This window comes from Pelophylax lessonae (assembly GCF_965119305.1).
Source record: "Pelophylax lessonae genome assembly, chromosome: 1".
NCBI lineage: Eukaryota > Metazoa > Chordata > Amphibia > Anura > Ranidae > Pelophylax > Pelophylax lessonae.
The window spans coordinates 653974949-653993266 of record NC_138768.1 but is presented as its reverse complement, the minus strand read 5'-3'; the positions used below and the strand labels follow the sequence as shown (position 1 = coordinate 653993266).

General features: G+C 50.0%; 1 protein-coding gene across 1 annotated transcript in view; it reads left to right on the top strand.

Annotated features, from left to right (window-relative positions):
• Positions 1-18318, top strand: part of RNF150 (ring finger protein 150) — a 252992-nt gene that overhangs the window by 137443 nt on the left and 97231 nt on the right. The gene's annotated exons all lie outside the window — the stretch shown is intronic.

Genomic DNA, 18318 nt, shown 5'->3' with positions numbered 1-18318 from the left:
ACCTTCTGATGCGTCCTGGATGCGACTCTCCCTGCCTCATGTGCATCGGTTTGTTCGCCTGTGCGGGTCCCACGCCATGTGAGAGGTAAGTGCATTTATGTGGGGACCTGTCTGTCTGGGGGGTGTCAGTCTGGGACTGTGTACCTTGCCCTGTGTTCACACTATTACGTTTTCCCTATCTCTCACATTGCAAGCTGTGGGCTGCAGGAGGGGGGGCTGGCTGCACTCTGTGTCAGTTTTCTGTTTGTGTGAACGGCTGTGTGCTGTGGGGCTTGAGTTTCTCATGCTTGGGGCACATTACAGCGCCGCTGCGGCGGTTTACCATGTTCCTTTTTTGGGCAGATGGTGTGTTTTACTTCTCCCTCATGGGGTGTGGGAGCGGCAGTTTCGGCGCCAAACGGCGCCATTTTGACTGCTATCGCTCCGGCCGCATGTTTTACATGCATGGCGGCCATTTTCTTGTAGCCTCCATAGGCTTTCATAGAGCGCCCTGTATGCCAGCATTTCCTTTCCTTCAGGAGCACCGCAGGCAGCAGCAGCAGCACCGATCTCTCCAGGTTCATTTCTTTTTATTCCCTGTATCCTGCCTTGGTATACTTGTCCCTGTGGGGGTCCCTTGTGTGGGATGCTTAGTGTGAGTGGGCTACGATCGCAGCGCTCTCTTAAAGGGGCGGTCACCCATTTATTTTTGAAAGGGCATGGATTTTCAGGAATACTAGTTTCCTGCCAATTTAGGGGGAAGCCAGGGGACTGCGGTTTCCCCCCCCCCCCGGGGGGGGGGGATTTGGCTGCGATTGTGGCTAGCCTTGCGACTCAGGTGCAAATGCTGGTGGTTGCTCAATCCTCTAAAAGGCCCAGAGTTTTCAATTTCCTCTGTTTCAAGAGGGTGATGGTACTGGGGCTGCTGGGGCAGAGATCTCCTTATCGGGGTCTCGTTCCTCCCGGGACCTTATAGGGTCAGTAATGGAGGCTGAGGTAGAGGGGGTTGATAATTATCCCCCTGGCTCGTCTGAAGAGCTTGCGCTCATGGATGAATTGGTTGCTTCTATCAAGCAAACTCTGCGTTTGGAGGAGGAAACATGTCCTCCTGCTGCCTTGGCGGCTTATGGGACGCAAAAAAGGCGCATATCATCGCAGATGTTTCCATGCACTGATGATTTTCAGCGCGCTGTGAAAGAACGATGGCGTAATATACGCAAACCTTTTGCTGTGCCAAGTAGGTTTAAGCTGCGCTATCCTTTTACGCCCGCTACTGATGGGCGTTGGTGTGTCCCACCTCCGGTGGACCAGGCGTTAGCAGTTTTGTACAAGTCCACTGTGATTCCTGCTGCAGACACCCCGGTGTTCCGGGATGCCGCGGACAAGAGGATGGAGTCCTTTGCCCGTCGTACCTATTCTATTATGGGTTCTATGTTGAAAGCTTTATTGCTTCACTTATGGCGGCCCAGGCGGTCGCGAACTGGACGCAGGTGCTTAGGCGTGTCCTGGGGGCTGATTCTGCCCCCCAGGCGACTTTGGATATGGTGGATCAAATCCACCAGGGTGTCATGTATTTGTGTGATGCGGACCTGGATATGGTTCCGTTGGCTGCACGTGTACACAGTGTGGCGGTGTTATCTCGCCGCCTGGTTTGGTTGGAGTGTTGGTCTGTGGATCAATCTTCACGTAGGACCTTGGCCAATCTGCCGTTTGATGGTTCTCGCCTTTTTGGCGAATCCCTGGATGCCCTAATTAAAGGGGTCATGGGGGGTAAGAGCACGCTCTTACCTCAATCCCACTAGACTAAGACGGCTCCTGGAAAACAGAATGATTTCTTTCGGCCCCCTCAGGGGTCCTTTCGTGCCTTTCGGTCACATTTTTGGGACAAGCTGTCCAAGGGACAAGGCTCCCGCAAGAAGCCGTGGGCAGGTAAGCAAAGGTCCGGCCAATCCGGTTCTGCGGCCCACTACAGTGCGGCCTGAAGGGGCGCCCTCACCCACTTCACAGGAAATCGTTCGATCTGGCCACTAGATCGAGTTTCTCTCTCAGCCCGGAGAGCAGATTTTTTCCCTCAAGTCTTCTGTTATCCCCGGAGCGTTTGCGGGACCTGCATCTAGCGGTGCAGGACCTGAGGGCTCAGGGAGTGGTGGTCCCGGTGTCTCATCGGGACAGATTTCGGGGGTTCTATTCCAATCTGCTCACCGTGCCCAGGAAGGAGGGCAAGGTGCGTCCGATTCTGGACTTGAAGGCGCTGTACCGCCTTGTGCGGGTGCGCAAGTTCCGCATGGAATCCCTGCGGTCGGTGGTGGCTGCCCTGGTTCCGGGGGAGTTCATGGCTTCCATCGACTTGCAAGATGCGTATCTTCACATCCCGATTTTCGAGGGTCACCAGAGGTACCTTCGATTCGCCATAGCGGAAGATCATTACCGATTTGTGGCGTTGCCTTTTGGTCTCGCCTCTGCTCCAAGGGTGTTCACCAGAGTGCTGGCACCGGTTCTGGCTTTGTTGAGGGCCCAGGGCATTTCGGTTCTGGGGTATCTGGACGATATTCTGGTTCGGTCTGCGACCAGCCAGAGTCTGGAGAAGGATCTGTCCGTCACGTTGCAGATTCTGCAGGAGTTTGGTTGGACGATCAATTTTCCAAAGTCGACATTGTGCCCATCGGTTCGGATTTCTTACCTGGGTATGATTCTGGACTCTGTCCAGGCGTAGGTCTTCCTGCCGGAAGAAAAACTCGCAGCTCTTCAGGAGGCAGTCAGGTCCCTCAGGGACGTTCCATCTTCGTCCATTCGGACGTGCATGCGATGTCTGGGATTGATGGTCTCGGCTTTCGAGGCGATTTCCCTTCGCCCAGTTTCACACGCGGGTTCTCCAAGCGGAGATATTGTCCAGGTGGGATGGGCGTCCGCAGTCTCTGGATCTCCAGATGTCATTGAGTTCTCAGACCAGAAGGGATCTTCTGTGGTGGCTTCTATCCCCCTCAGTATCGGGGGGCAAGTCTTTTCGTCCCCTTTCGTGGACGGTGATCACCACGGACGCCAGCCTGTCGGGCTGGGGTGGTGTTCTGGGCCTTCTGTCCACCCAGGGTGTTTGGTCGACGGAGGAATCCTCCCTTCCGATCAACGTTCTGGAACTGCGAGCGATACTCCTCTGTCTTCGTCGTTGGACGGACAATCTTCACGGCTACCCGGTTCGGGTGCAGACGGACAATGCCACGGCGGTGACTTACATCAATCACCAAGGGGGCACCAGGAGTGCCCGGGCGGCTCGAGAAGTGGCCGCGATTCTGTCTTGGGCCGAGACGCATGTCCCGGCAATATCGGCAGGTCACATTCCGGGGGTGAAAATTTGGCAGGCGGATTATCTGAGCCGTCGAACCCTGGACCAGGGAGAATGGTCCCTTCACCCGGCTGTCTTCCAGATGTTGTGCGCGAGGTGGGGTCTTCCGGAGGTAGACCTGTTCGCGTCTCGTCTGAACTACAAAGTACCACGGTTCGTGGCAAGGAGTGCGATCCTCGGGCAGACGCGTCGGACGCGTTGGTTGCCCCGTGGCATCAGTACCTGCTGATGTATGCGTTCCCGCCGATTCAATTGCTGTCCAGGTTCCTTCGCGGAACCGACCACGGTGATTCTTGTGGCACCGGACTGGCCTCGCCGGTCCTGGGACGCAGACCTCGTAAATCTGGCAATCGACGCCCCGTGGCGTCTGCCTCTTCGAGAAGATCTTCTGTCGCAAGGACCGATCTTCCATCCTGCTTTACAGTCGCTGGCCTTGACGGCCTGGCTGTTAAAACCGAGGTCCTGAAGAACAGGGGTCTTTCCCCTGAGTTCATTCACACCTTAATAAATGCGAGGAAGTCTTCCTCGGGGAAGGTTTATTACCGTACTTGGAAGGCGTATTTTGCCTGGTGCGTATCCAGGGGTTTCTCTCCTGACACTTATTCGGTGTCTAGGGTGTTGCCCTTCCTTCAGACGGGTGTTGACCAGCGTCTGGCGCTGGCCACGATCAAGGGTCAGGTGTCTGCTTTGGCCGTTCTTTTTCGACGGCCTGTGGCATCTGATTCTTTGGTTAGCACTTTTGTGCGGGGGGTACGTCATCTGATCCCTCCTAGGAGGGAACCTCTTACCCCTTGGGACTTGAATCTAGTTCTATCAGTGTTGCAGCGTGCTCCTTTTGAAAGGTTCAGGGAGATCTCGCTGTCTTTGTTATCCAAGAAGGTCGCCTTTTTGGTGGCTATCACCTCGACTCGACGAGTGTCGGGGCTGGCAGCCTTGTCCTACAAGTCTCCGTGTCTGGTTGTGCATTTGGACAAGGTGGTCTTGCGACCTAACCCTTCTTTTCTTCCAAAAAGGGTTTCGGACTTTCATCTCAATGTGGACATTGTCAAACCTTCGCTTTGCGCGAAGCCGAAGCATCCGACGGAGGTGTTGCTTCACTCCTTGGATGTTGTCCGGGCGATTAGAGTCTATTTCACATCGACTGAGTCTTCTCGCAAGTCGGTTGCCTTGTTTGTCCTTCCGGGAGGTCCTCGGAAGGGCATGGCGGCGTCGGCTTCTACAATCGCCAAATGGATCAGACGGACCATTGATCAGGCCTATGCTTTGAGGGGGAAAGTTCCCCCTGTACCTGTGAAGGCGCACTCTACCAGATCTCTGAGTACGTCTTGGGCCTGTCGTCATGGGGCCTCTGTGGCTCAGGTGTGTGAGGCGGCGACTTGGTCGACCGTACACACTTTCACGATATTCTACAGAGTAGATGTTCAGGCATCGGCTGATGCTTCCTTTGGCCGCAAGGTTCTTAGTGCGGCAGTTCCCTAGAGCCCTTGTTACGGGTTCTTTGGCTTTTTGGGATTTTTGTTTTTTCCCTGGGTTTTCTTGCTCCTGTTGAGCGAGTGTTTTGTTCTTATGCCCAACTGGTTTCCTTCCTTTGGTAAGGTTCCTTTCTCTGATGGGGAGACGGCGTTGCCTTGGGCGCGGCTGTGTTCTTCCCACCCCTCATGTTTACACTGCTTTGGGACATCCCCATTGGTGATGAATATGAAGTGGGCGGCGACTGTCGGAGGACGTAAGAGAAAACGGAATTTTTGTAAAATCTTACCTGTAAAATTCCTTTCTCTGAGTCCTCCGACAGTCGCCGCCCCCGCCCCTCTTTTGGGGTTTTGATGTACTCTCTACTGCTATTCCACTGAAACTGAGTTGGATACAGGAAGTGGAGGGTTATGTACTGAGGGGACCACCCCCTGGGGGTGGGATATGTTAAAAGTCTTTGTACTAACATATTCTATTGCCTAGCTACTCCTACGGAATAAAGGACATAACCCCATTGGTGATGAATATGAAGTGGGCGGCGACTGTCGGAGGACTCCGAGAAAGGAATTTTACAGGTAAGATTTTACAAAAATTCCGTTTTTTGTACTGCAAGGTCTTCCTTTTCTTATGGAGCCTCAGGGTCACATCTCCCCCACTGACCCCCTCATGGAGGTGGCAGGTCCCTTGGAACCCCAGCTTCCTATGGTTGCACTGCGGCGGTCCTACAGTCCTTAGTGTCCCCGGTGGAAGTCGAGTGTGGGCAAAGGCCCAGGAGCAAGCTTCCTCCGCCTTCCCCTGCTCAGTCTGTTTCATCTGATTCTGTGCCTGATGCTGCTGTGGATGCGGCCCATCCAGGGGGGCTTAATATCACACCCCTAGGTCCATCCAATAGTAAGGATGATTCCTCCATGGTCACAGCAGTGAATGAAAAAGCTCTGGTAGACGCACTTATCACTGCAGTGCGTGAGACCTTAAAAATGGAGGATGCAGCTGATGTTGCCACAGACGTGGCTGTGTCGTTTGGTACGCATATGCCACCTCGCACTCCAAGGGTGTTTCCTTATGTGTCTTATTTTGACAGGTTTTCCTGTAAGGAATGGGAACAACCAAAATCACCCTTTGTAGTCCCCCAAACGTTTTGCTGTACATTACCCTTTTGAGGAGTCACTTTTAAAAAAGTGGACTAGTCCACCAGTGGTGGACCCTCCTGTTTCCAGGTTGAATAAAGCAACCATGATCCCAGTAGAGGAATCTCCGTCCTTTTAAGGACCCGGCTGACAGGAAAGCAGAGGCTGTGGCACGCAGCATGTTTACTATGGCTGGTTCGGCATTGCTGCCAGTCTTTGCCTCAACCCTGGTGTCTCAGACCCTAACTGAATGGGCCAAGCTTTTTGGGCCAGGGCCTGGGGGGTGATTAGGTCTCTGCTGCTTATGTTGCTTTAGCAGGCCAGTTGGTCCATGGGCTACAGTTTATTTGTGATGCAGCTTTGGATACAGCTCCTGTGCTGTCCAAACTTTCTGTTTCATCAGTGGTGATTAGGCGCGTGCTGTGGCCTAAGGGTTGGACCAAGCCTCAAAAAAAAGCTCTCATTGATCTGCCCTTTTAAGGGAATTTTATTCCTTTTTTATCAGTAGCAGCCTAATACGTTTCTTCACTATACATCTAATATAGTAAACATTCCTAAGCGCAGGTACACCCCCCCTTAGTTAGGGTGCTGGTATTGGTGCCTACCGTAGAGAGTAAGTTTCTCGCCAAGTGGCAAGGTCCCTTTGAGATAGTGGAGAGGGTGGGGAACGTTAATTACAAAGTCCAACGGCCTGCCAAACGTAAACCCTACCAGATTTTCCATGTCAACCTGATCAAACCATGGAAAGATAGAGAGGTTTTGACAGTCAGTGTGAAGGTCCAGGAAGATCCTGATGCTCAGATTAATAAGGTAGGAATTGCAGAGGCTCTCTCCCCTCCACAAAAACAGGAGTCTTTGGAGTTTTTTCAGAGGAATTGAGACATGTTTTCAAACCTGCCGTGTTTAACCTCTGTAATAGAGTATGATATGATCACAGAACCTGGCATATGGGTAAACATCAAACCATCCTGCATACCTGAAGCTCGCCAAAATATTGTCTTGGCCGAACTAAAGAGTATGTTGGACCTTGGGATCATTAAAGAGTCCTCATGTAGGTGGTCCAGTCCTATAGTGCTTGTATTAAAGCCGAATGGAACCTGACAGTTCTGCAATGACTTTCGCAAGTTAAACAAAGTCTCCAAGCCAGACGCATATCCCACGCCCCGGGTGGATGAGTTAATCGAGAGGTTAGGACCGGCCCGATACATTACCACTCTTGACTTGACCAAGGGATATTGGTAGATTCCACTTTCCCCAGAGGCTAAGGAAAAAACTGCGTTTACCACACCAGAGGGGTTTTGGCAGTATGCCAGAATGCCGTTTGGGTTGCATGGGGCCCCAGCCACCTTCCAGAAGGCCATGGACTTCATTCTGAGACCCCATAGGGAGTTCTCCGGCGCCTTCCTTGATGACATTGTCATATTTAGTCAGGATTGGGAGAGTCGTCTTCCGAAAGTAGTCAGTGTTGGATGCACTCCGAAAGGCCGGGTTCACAATGAACCCAGAAAAAAGTAAGGTTGGGTTGGAGGAGGACCGCTTTTTGGGGTATGTTGTAGGTAGAGGGCTGATTAAACCCCAAATGAACAAGGTGGAGGCCATCCAGAAGTGGTCCCGCCCACTTACAAAAAAAAAAAAACAGGTGCAATCCTTCCTTTAGGATTGTGGAGTATTACTGGAGGTTTGTTCCCAGCTTTGCCAGCCTAGCTGCACCTCTAACAGTTTTCACAAAAGGAAGGAATTTGACTGTTGTTCTGTGGAGTGCTGAAGCAGAAGCAGCTTTCTGCCGTTTGAAGCAAGCTTTGTGCCAGGAACTCATGCTTGTAGCTCCAGAGCTCCAAAAAGAGTTCCTAGTACAAATTGATGCCTCAAAGTTGGGTCTGGGTGCATTTCTGTCTCAGATGGTTGGGGGAGATGAGCACCCCGTTGGGTACTTAAGCCGGAAGCTCTCACCGGCTGAGAGGAGTTATTCCATTGTGGAAAGGGAGTGTCTGGCAATAAAATGGGCTTTTGAAACACTCCGCTACTACCTGTTAGGCCGACCCTTTAGGCTAGTGTCAGACCATGTGCCCCTTACATGGATGGCCCAAAACAAAGATAAGAACTTTAGAACCACCTGGTGGTTCCTCGTCCTACAGGACTTCAAATTTGCAGTGGTACATAGACCGAGGAAGGTACATCAGAATAATGATGCCCTTTCCTTGGTATATTGCCATTTCGCACATGGTGTCCAAACCCCTGACCTGGAACAGGGGGGGTGTAAACCTTCTGGCAATGGCACATATTGAAGTGCCATCCAGGACAAGTTTGACTGCCTGTTCTACCTCTATAGGGTCCAAGTATCTCCTCATGCTACCAGTAGTGACACTGACCCTAGGTAAATGCAAAAATAGTGAAAAACAGTGAGAAAAGATGAGTGGGGAAAAAAATGTCAGTGGCCTCTACCTGTAAAACCATTCCTGTTTTGAAGGTTGTCTCATTGTTGCCCATCTAATGCAGATACAATATTTAACAACCTTGGATCAGATCAAGTTTTACTTGATGTTATACTCTGATGAAAAAAAAGTGTTCCTTTAACTTTTTTGAGCAGTGTATAAACTGCTAAATACCTTTTCTCTTTCGTTCATTGACGGGCACAGCTCCTAGTATTCAAAACCATTGGGATATACTGCCCCCTACAGGAGTAGGACACTAGGCAGAAAATAATTCTGGCTACACTAATGGGCAGTCCCAGGGGGTATATTCCATCTCTCTGCTATAGCCACTCAGTTTTTTTCTGCCTTGTCAGGAGTAAGGACCTATTTCCTAGTTCCTTGCTGGGATCTCTGGTCCTGGCAATTAGTTTCTTTTTAGATGGAATTTTTTTCTCCTGGATTTTTTCCTGTGAGATCTGCTATCAACTGCTGGATTGGGGGGACGGGCTGGATAATCCAGATCCAGTGGTCATCTCAGTCTGGCCAGTGAGCATGCGAAGACCTCAGCTGCGCGCTAGGTCGGCCGCGAAGTAGCCCCACTGGACAGGGGTGGCCTGCGAGTTAAACGCCTCACGAGGTGCCCTCCTGGTATGGTGAGTAGTTGTCCCCCCCCCCTCCCCCTGGAGGATTTTGGGGGGGGACATGGGCCCCTCCTTGGGACAGTTGGACCCCCGGTTTCCCTTCCCTCCCGCAGGCACCCCCCTTGCCGAGTCTCTCACCTGCCCCCCCCTCCACATATGTTGGGGCTGTTTTTGGGTGATCTGGCCACTGTTCCTGGGGTGGGGGCAGGGAGTTTTACTAGCGATGTGGTCCGGGGAATGCACCGCCGGGACCGGACAATTGACTGCGTGGGGGGGGGGGGGGCGATTATGCCTGGTGGGAGCTCCTACCAGGGCCCACCATCCTGCCTGGATCTGTCCCTGAGGCCTGGTCTCTCTTCTGGGTCCCTGTATGCCTCGTGTTGCTGCCTTTTTGTTGTAGCCTGTTTATTCCTATACACGGCGTTCATGATTGTTGAGTCCGGCAGCCATTTCGCTGTGGTTTGCCATTGAAAATAGCAGCGGCCATGACAGTGGAGCCCTGTGGGCGGCGATTTCGGCGGTGGGAGCCCCACCCCATCCCCTGGTGCTGACTCCTGGATAATTTTACTTCCTGATTGCCGCACGTGTAGTGCAGATTATCCTGGTGCTTGCCTCTGCGGGTGGTGAATCTGGTGGGGTCCTCTCCCTCTCTGCTGAGGATCACTTGATGCCTTGTGCCTGGCGACCCGGTGGTGCTGATAGCGCAGTGGGGGGTTGTCGCTTAGCAGTGTTTTCACACCTTTTGTGGGGTCCCCCTGGTGACCTTATGAAGTCTTTGAAGCACATTTCCTCACCTGGTCCCCTCTCTAAGGCTGCGGGTCCCGACCATTCAGCTATGCCCTGATGGCGGTCCTGGAGTTCCTTGTGTCCCAGGTGGAGGTGACTTTTGGGCGACAGACTAGCAAAAATCGCCCCCCTCCCCTGCCTTATCTGTCTCGGATGTGGGTCACCCTACTGTGTCTGCAACCATGCGCCTGGAATCCTCTGATAGTGAGGATGATTCATTCACGTCTGCGACTGCACATGCAAAGGTGCTGGTGGATGCACTGATTGTACAGTATGTGTGTACGAAACCCTTAAGATTGAGGACCTAGCTGAAGCTGCGACGGAGGCGCATGTACCCTTTAGCACTCACAAGCTATTTAGAGCAGCAAAGGTTTTTTCTTTCCCTGCCTAGTTTGACAGAATTGTCGCAAAAGAGTGGGGACGATCAAAACGTCAGTGTGGGGTTCCCAAGCACTTTACTAGGAGCTACCCCCAGATTGAACACAGGAACCATGATTCCGGTTGAAGAGTCCCCAGCTTTTAAGGATCTGGCTGACCAGAAACCGGAGGCTGTGGCCCACAATATGTACACTCTGGCTGGTTCAGCAATGAGACCGGTATTAACCATTGCCTTGGGTTGCAAACTCTGGCCGAATGGGCTAAGCTCTTACGCTGTGACCTGGAGGGTGAACCGCTCCCCTCTGCCTTTGCCGAGCTGGCGGACCAGCTGGTCCGGGGGCTGCAGTTTATCTGTGATGCCTCTTTGGATGAGGCTCCCCTGATGGCTCGCCTCTCTGTATTGGCTGTGGTCCTTCGGCGTGTTTTATAGCTCAAGTGCTGGTCTGCGGATCAGATTTCAAAAAAGGCCTTGACTGATCTTCCTTTCCAAGGAGATCGCCTGTCTGGAGCTACCCTGGATGACATTATTCAATGTCTCACAGGGGGGAAAAGTACTTTTTTTCCGCAGGCTACTAAGGGCAAGGAACCTCGCCGTTGACATGGACCTTCCTTCTCAGCTCCTAAGAAGTTTTTTTTTTTTGGTCCCTCAGGGTTGACTGACAAGGTCTCGAACCCTTTCAGGGCCTCTTCGGGGGGGATCCAAATGAGCCTGGTCTTGCAAGCCAAGATCTGGCTTCTCCAGACCCATGGATAAGGCTCCTTCATCATGAAGGTGCTCCCTCACCAGTAGCGGGAGTGGAGGGACATCTTCGCTTGTTTCCGGATCTGTGGACTTCCCTGGTGCAAGACAAGTGGGTCCACGAAGTCATTCGGTCCGGCTACAAGATTGAGTTCCCCAGCAAGGTGTTTTCCTTCCAACTTGCGCCTGTCCCCAGACCATTTACAGGGCCTATTTGGGGTGGTACAAGACCTGTTGCATCAAGGGTGTCTCGGTTCCGACCTCGGAACGTTTTCAGGGTTTTTTTTCTCAAACCTGTTCACAGTCCCCAGGAAGGAAGGCAAAGTGCGTCCAAATCTAGACTTCAAGGCGCTCAGTTCGAATCCATTCGAATGGTGGTGGCATCCCTTCATCAGGGAGATTTCCTTGTCTCTATCGATATCAAGGATGCCTACCTTCACATTCGATATGTGCCAGTTACCAGCATTTTCTCCACTTTGCTTTGGGAGAGGAGCATTATCTGCTTATGGCGTTACCCTTTGGTCTCGCCTCACAAAAGTGTTCGCTCCGGTCCTAGCTTTGCTACGCCAGCTGGGGATCGTGGTACTGGGCTGCTTGGACGATCTCCTTCTGCAGGCGGAGTCTCTCTCTGCTCTGGTGGAAAACCTGGAGCTCACAATATGAACTCTGCAGGAGTTTGGCTGGATTCTGAACTTTCAGAATTCTGCTCTGGCTCCTTCCACGAAGCTGGACTATCTAGGCCTGACTCTGGACTTGGTCTCAGGCAGAGTGCTCCTTCCTCTGGACAGACTCCAGAAATTGCAGGCTGCAATTCGTCTCCTGCTGTCCAGCAGATGGTCATCCCTCTGGACTTGCGGGTGTTGATCCTGATGGTGTCTACTTTTTGAGGCAGTTCCGCTTGCACAGTTCCATACGAGGTCCCTGCAGGGAGATTCTGGCCAAATGGGACAAGAATTTGCAGTCTCTGGACAATCCAATCTGGCTGAGCCAGGGAACGAAAGAGTCTCTGATGTGGTTTCATTCTCCGTTGCTTCGGTTGGGCAAAATCCTTCCTTTCCTTGTATTGGACAGTGGTTACCACGGATGCCAACCTGTCCAGCTTGGGAGGCATCCTCAGCTAAAATTCTGCGCAGGTGATCTGGACACTGGAAGAGTCCAGACTACCGGTCAATATCTTTGTACTCTGAGCGATCAGACTGTGCCTGGAACATTGCACGGTTCGTCTTCAGGGATGTCCTGTGCGCATTCAATCGGACAATGCCAAGGCTGTGGCTTATGTCAATCACCAGGGGGGCACAAGTGTCCTGACGGCTCTGAAGGTAGCTGGCATTCTAAGGTGGTCAGAACAGTTCGTTACAGCCCTCTCTGCCATGCACATTCCCAGGGTGGAAACTGGCAGGTGGTTTACCTCAGTCAGCAGGCTTTGGACCAAGGGAAGTGGTCCCTTCAACTGGAGGTGTTTTATCAGTTGTGTCTCCGGTGGGGCATCCCTCAGGTGGATCTGTTGGTGTCTCGACTCAACAGAAAGGTGCAGAGGTTTGTGGCTTGGTCACGCGATCCTCTGGTAGATGCCACAGATGCGCTAGTGGCCCCGTGTGGTCAGTATCGTCTGATTTATGCACTCTTCTAAATCTTCTGCCAAGACTTCTACGCAGGATTGAAGCAGAAGGGATTCCAGTGATCTTGGTGGCCTCGGACTGGCCTCACCGGGCTTGGTACGCCGATCTGGTGTGGCTGGTCGCCGACGTTCCTTGGAAGCTTCCTCCCAAGGAGGATCTGCTGTCCCAATGGCCAATCTTCCATCCTGCTTTATAGTCGCTGGCTTTGATGGCTTGGCTGTTAAATGCCAGGTGCAGATGTATAGAGTTTTTGTCAGTGATTCCCATGCTGTTAAAAGCTAGAAAATCTACTTCTAGGAAGATCTACCATCATACGTGGTGGTTGTTGCAATATTTTGTCACACTGTATTTGCACAGCGGTTTTTCAAACGCAATTTTTTGGGAAAAAATACACTTTAATGAATTTAAAAAAAAACTAAACAGTAAAGTTAGCCCAATTTTTTTATTTTTTTTTTTGTATAATTTGAAAGATGGTTACATGGAGAATTATGAGAGAATCATGATCTTTATTCTAAGCAAAAAAATTGTGATTCTCATTTTATCCAGAATCATGCAACTCTACAGTGTTGACATGATGGCCTTTGGAATGGATATAGTGCCGATTCTTTAATACTGTATACAGTATAGGTCTTTACACAGCTTCAAATGTGATTTGATTGGGAGTAATTTGTTTATTTTGAGCCTTTTTTTTTTTTTTTTTTTAATTAAAAAAAAAAAAGATTTAAACATAGAGACACTGCCCATTCCATCTGCATGGGGTGTCAGCATTCAGGTGGTGGGTGATCTTTTCTTTGTAATAGATAAGTCACTACAAGGCAGAGATGAGTTACTGCAATTAAACTGCTCTGTGACCCAATTTAGTAGAAAAAGATCATGTGGCTCATTATCACTTAGATTTCTATAGTATAGCTTTATTTGCTTTTAATAAAATGCAATTGCTAATTGAACATTGCCAGATATGAATAAACCTGTTGAACCCTAGGTTTCTCTTCAATTTGGGGTACCTGTTGCTTGGTAAGGTGTAGCAGCATGTTAAATGCTGACTTTTTACATCTGTCTCAGTATCCCAACAGCCCCATGTGGCTCCATTATTTCATTTAATATGTTTTCTTTTGCTGTCCTTTGACCCATTTGAAGGGAATCCAGGCACTTGCAGGCTTCCTAATAATTCAGCAGTCTCTCAAGGGAAGTTTTTTGGTGGAATCAGTTTTCTTTTCTTACTGCTTATTTGTTATTTCAAGCACAAGTGCTATGATTTTCACTGGTTGCTTTCCACTGGGGTGAATCTGCCAGAAGCTTAGACTTATCGTTTTAGAAACTGGCAGTGTATTTACTGTAAGATCAATTCATTATTTGGTATAATTGTTTGTATTACATTTTCAATTAGAATAGTTTATGTTCGTAAACTGAAAAAAAAAAAAAAAAGTCCAAAGGAAGAGAATATGGAAGCTTCCTTATTTATTCTCTCTACTCTCTGTGGAGAGTGATTCAGGTTTGGAACAGGTTCTGCCCCTAGGGGCTATTGAAAAATACAAAATTTCATTGCAAGAGTATTGCTGTGGAACCTAAAGAATTAAAGGTTCCTTTTCTGTAATGCATCTCCACCCAATATTAAATACTGTGGTATTTAACCACTTGCCGCCCGCCCTATAGCAGATTGATGGAGGCAAAGTGGTTGTACTATCCTGACTGGCCATCATATGATGTCCAGCAGGATAGAACACTCTGCGCGCCCCCGAGGGGTGCGCAGAGTGCCGATCCGTGCTACGGTGTGTCAGTCTGACTCAGCACATCTCCGATCTCGGTGAAGAGCCTAATGACGTAGGCTCTTTAACATGGGACCAGTTGTGTCCAATCACAGCTGGTCACATAGTAAATAGGAAGTGCCGTTGATTGGCTTTCCTCTGTTCGTGCCTGACAGGCACGAGTAGAGGAGAGCATATCTGCGTCTCTCCTGACGGGGGGGGGGAGTCTGTGCTGGTAATCAGACCATTGATTACCAGTGCAGACCCTTGGGGGGGTGCCACTAGAGCCACTAGGGTTTGCCTACCCATTGCCACCAGGGTTGCCCACCCATGGCAATCAGGGCTCAGGGACCCTCTCAGTGCCCTCCCCATCAGAGCTGACCATGATTGCCATCTATTTTTTTTTTTTTTTTTCAAACTTTTCGGTTTCTTTTTGTGTAGCAAAAAAAGAAAAAAACCTTGCGGTGATCAAATACCACCAAAAGAAAGCTCTATTTGTGGAAAAAAATACATAAATTTGGTTTAGGTACAGTGTTAAATGACCACACAATTGTCATTCAAAATGCAGCAGCGCTAAAAGCTGAAAATTGGCCTGGGCAGGAAGGGGGTGAAAGTGCCCTGTATTGAAGTGGGTAAATACACCATTGGTATCTCTTGGAGTGGGGAAAGTAATTCTTTGGGCAACTTCTAACAATTCTTTAGGCAGTTGTTTGACAAACAGCAGCAGCAGGTACTGACACCTTATAAGAGGGTTGTACTGCGCTTCAGGAATTATGAAAACAACTCTTCAATATATTAAATAAATAAAATGTATATACAATTTTACAGGGTGCTTCTATACATATATAGCCACAAAAAAACATGTGTAAAATACTGTCACTTGGTATAAATAGAATATATATATATATATTGTAGGGATTTGCTCTTGTAGGTAGGATTTGCGGGTGCAGTATAGAGGGAAAACAGATGATTCTTCAAGTAAATCAGGAGTGTTTTATTTACACTTCAGGAACACAAAAGTAACAGTCTTTCTTGGTGTTAACTCACACCCAACAAAAAGGAAAACGAAAGTCTTTTAAGGCAGGTTTAAACACAGCAACAAGTCCATTCACCTGTGTCTCTTTGGTGCTGTTCACACACAGCAACGGATCAGTTCACCTGCTTGTAACTTTTCCAGCCTCAGCACTCACTTCCACAGCCTTCTGGTGCATGGAGATAATTCTCAATCACCTGTTAGGCTGTCTGCCTTATAAACCCCAGGCAAGACCTGGCCTGGAGCGTGGGGAGCAGCCACCCACCCATACCTTAACTGCTCCCAATAAGAGCCGGCCCAGATTCGGCTTTGCAGCCACACTAAAATAGAAAAATGTCAAACAGCACTAGCTGCTGCTGACACAGAATTACCGGCTCTTATCTCACCGAGGCCAGGAACCTCGGTGACGAGTATCTGCCATTGACCACGGATCCATGTGCCCTGCCACATACCTCCCCCCTTTGTTCAACCCTCAGGGGGTGAACACATGTCATACAGTGTGCGCGAGACAGGGCATCCGCATTTCCCTGTAGGCGGCCTGCCCGGTGTTCCACTGAGAACTTGAAGTTCTGAAAGGACAGGAACCATCTGGTGACCTGAGCATTTCTCTCCTTGGCCTGGCTCATCCATTGGAGAGGGGAATGGTCGGTCACCAGACGAAATTTCCTCCCCAACAGATGATAGCGAAGAGACTCGAGTGCCCATTTGATAGCCAGGCACTCTCTCTCCACTATACTGTATCGGGTCTCTGCTGGGGTGAGCTTCCGGCTGAGGTACACGACAGGATGCTCCTCCCCATTGACCTCCTGTGATAGTACAGCCCCTAGACCTACTTCCGAGGCATCGGTCTGTACTATAAATCCCTTCTTGAAGTCTGGTGTGACCAAGACTGGGGACCCACATAGTGCCGACTTCAAAGCGGAAAAGGCCTCTTCCGCCTTATCATTCCAGTGAACCATGACGGACTTTCGTCCCTTTAGTAGCCCTGTCAGTGGAGCAGCTAAGGTGGCAAAATGGGGAATGAACCTCATATAATATCCCAGCATTCCCAGGAATGATCTGACCTGCTTATTGGTGACTGGTCTGGGCCAACTACGTATGGCTTCTATTTTGTTTACTTGGGGTTTGATGACTCGCCCAACCACATACCCCAGGTATTTAGTCTCTTCTAATCCTATTGAACACTTTTTTGGATTAGCGGTCAGCCCGGCCTTCCTAAGGGCATCCACTACCGCCTGCACTTTGGGCAGATGACTTTCCCAATCCCGGCTGTGGATGACGACATCGTCCAGGTAAGCCGAGGGGTACTGACGATGAGGTCGCAACACTATGTCCATTAGTCTTTGGAAGGTGGCAGGGGCGCCATGCAGGCCAAAGGGTAACACCTTATAATGATATAGGCCCTGAGGAGTAACAAAAGCCGTTTTTTCCTTGGCAGACTCCGTTAAGGGTACTTGCCAGTACCCTTTGGTGAGGTCAAGCACTGAAAAATATCGGGCTTGGCCTAATTTCTCAATCAGCTCGTCTACTCGGGGCATGGGATACGCATCAAACTTGGAGATTTTGTTTAGCTTACGAAAATCGTTGCAGAACCGCAACGTCCCGTCTGGTTTGGGTACTAAGACTATTGGACTGGCCCATTCACTTTTAGACTCTTCAATAACATCGAGTTTTAACATGAGTTGTACTTCTTCCTCAATAGCATGTCGCCGAGCCTCGGGTACCCGATATGGCTTTACCCGGACCTTGACCCGGGGCTCAGTGACAATATCATGTAGGATTAGAGACGTGCGTCCAGGGAGGTCTGAGAACACATCTGTGTTCCGAGTAATGAACTTCCTGGACCTGTTTGGAGGACAGGCTATCTGCAGCTTTTACCGAGGTTACTGCTTCACAGGCTTCAAGAGGAGGGGCTGGACCCTTTTCACCTAGAAACCCTGGCTGGGGGCTGTCGTTCTCGGACAAGTCCCTATCTTTCCACGGCTTTAGTAAATTTACGCGGTACACCTGCTCCGGCTTCCGCCGCCCTGGCTGGTGTACTTTGTAATTTACTTCCCCTATCTTTTCGAGCACCTCATAGGGACCTTGCCACCTAGCTAGGTACTTGCTATCTACTGTTGGTACTAGTACCACTACCCGATCACCCGGGTTAAAGTTCCGGACCCTAGCCTGTCGATTGTAGATCCTACTCTGGGCTCGGTGGGCTGCCTCCATGTGTTCCCGGACCAAAGGCATCACCTTTTCCATCCGTTCCTGCATCTGGGTGACCTAGTCAACAACACTTTTGTAGGGGGTGGGTTGTTGTTCCCAGGCCTCTTTGGCTATATCCAACAACCCGCGAGGATGCCTACCATATAACAGTTCGAAGGGCGAGAACCCCGTGGAAGCCAGAGGTACTTCTCGCACTGCAAACATCAGATAGGGTCGAAGCAGGTCCCAGTCCTTACCATCCCTAGAAACTACTCTTTTTAACATGTTTTTTAATGTTTGGTTAAATCTCTCGACCAGGCCATCTGTCTGGGGATGGTAGACGGATGTACGTAATTGTTTTATGTGGAGCAGCTTACAGAGTTCTCTCATAACCTTGGACATAAACGGTGTCCCTTGGTCAGTCAGGAGCTCTTTAGGCAGTCCCACCCGGGAAAAAATTTCCATTAACTCCTTAGCTATAAGTTTGGCGGACGTATGTCGCAGGGGTATCGCCTCCGGGTAGCGAGTGGCGTAGTCGAGGATGACTAGAATATGTTGGTGACCTCTGGCAGATTTTGGAACAGGGCCGATTAGATCCATATCGATTCGTTCAAATGGGACCTCAATTATTGCGAGAGGTAGCGGGATCAATGCCCACATCCTCCACCAAATGTGGGGATTTTCTCTTGTAGGTAGGATTTGCGGGTGCAGTATAGAGGCAAAACAGATGATTCTTCAAGTAAATCAGGAGTGTTTTATTTACACTTCAGGAACACAAAAGTAACAGTCTTTCTTGGTGTTAACTCACACCCAACAAAAAGGAAAACGACAGTCTTTTAAGGCAGGTTTAAACACAGCAC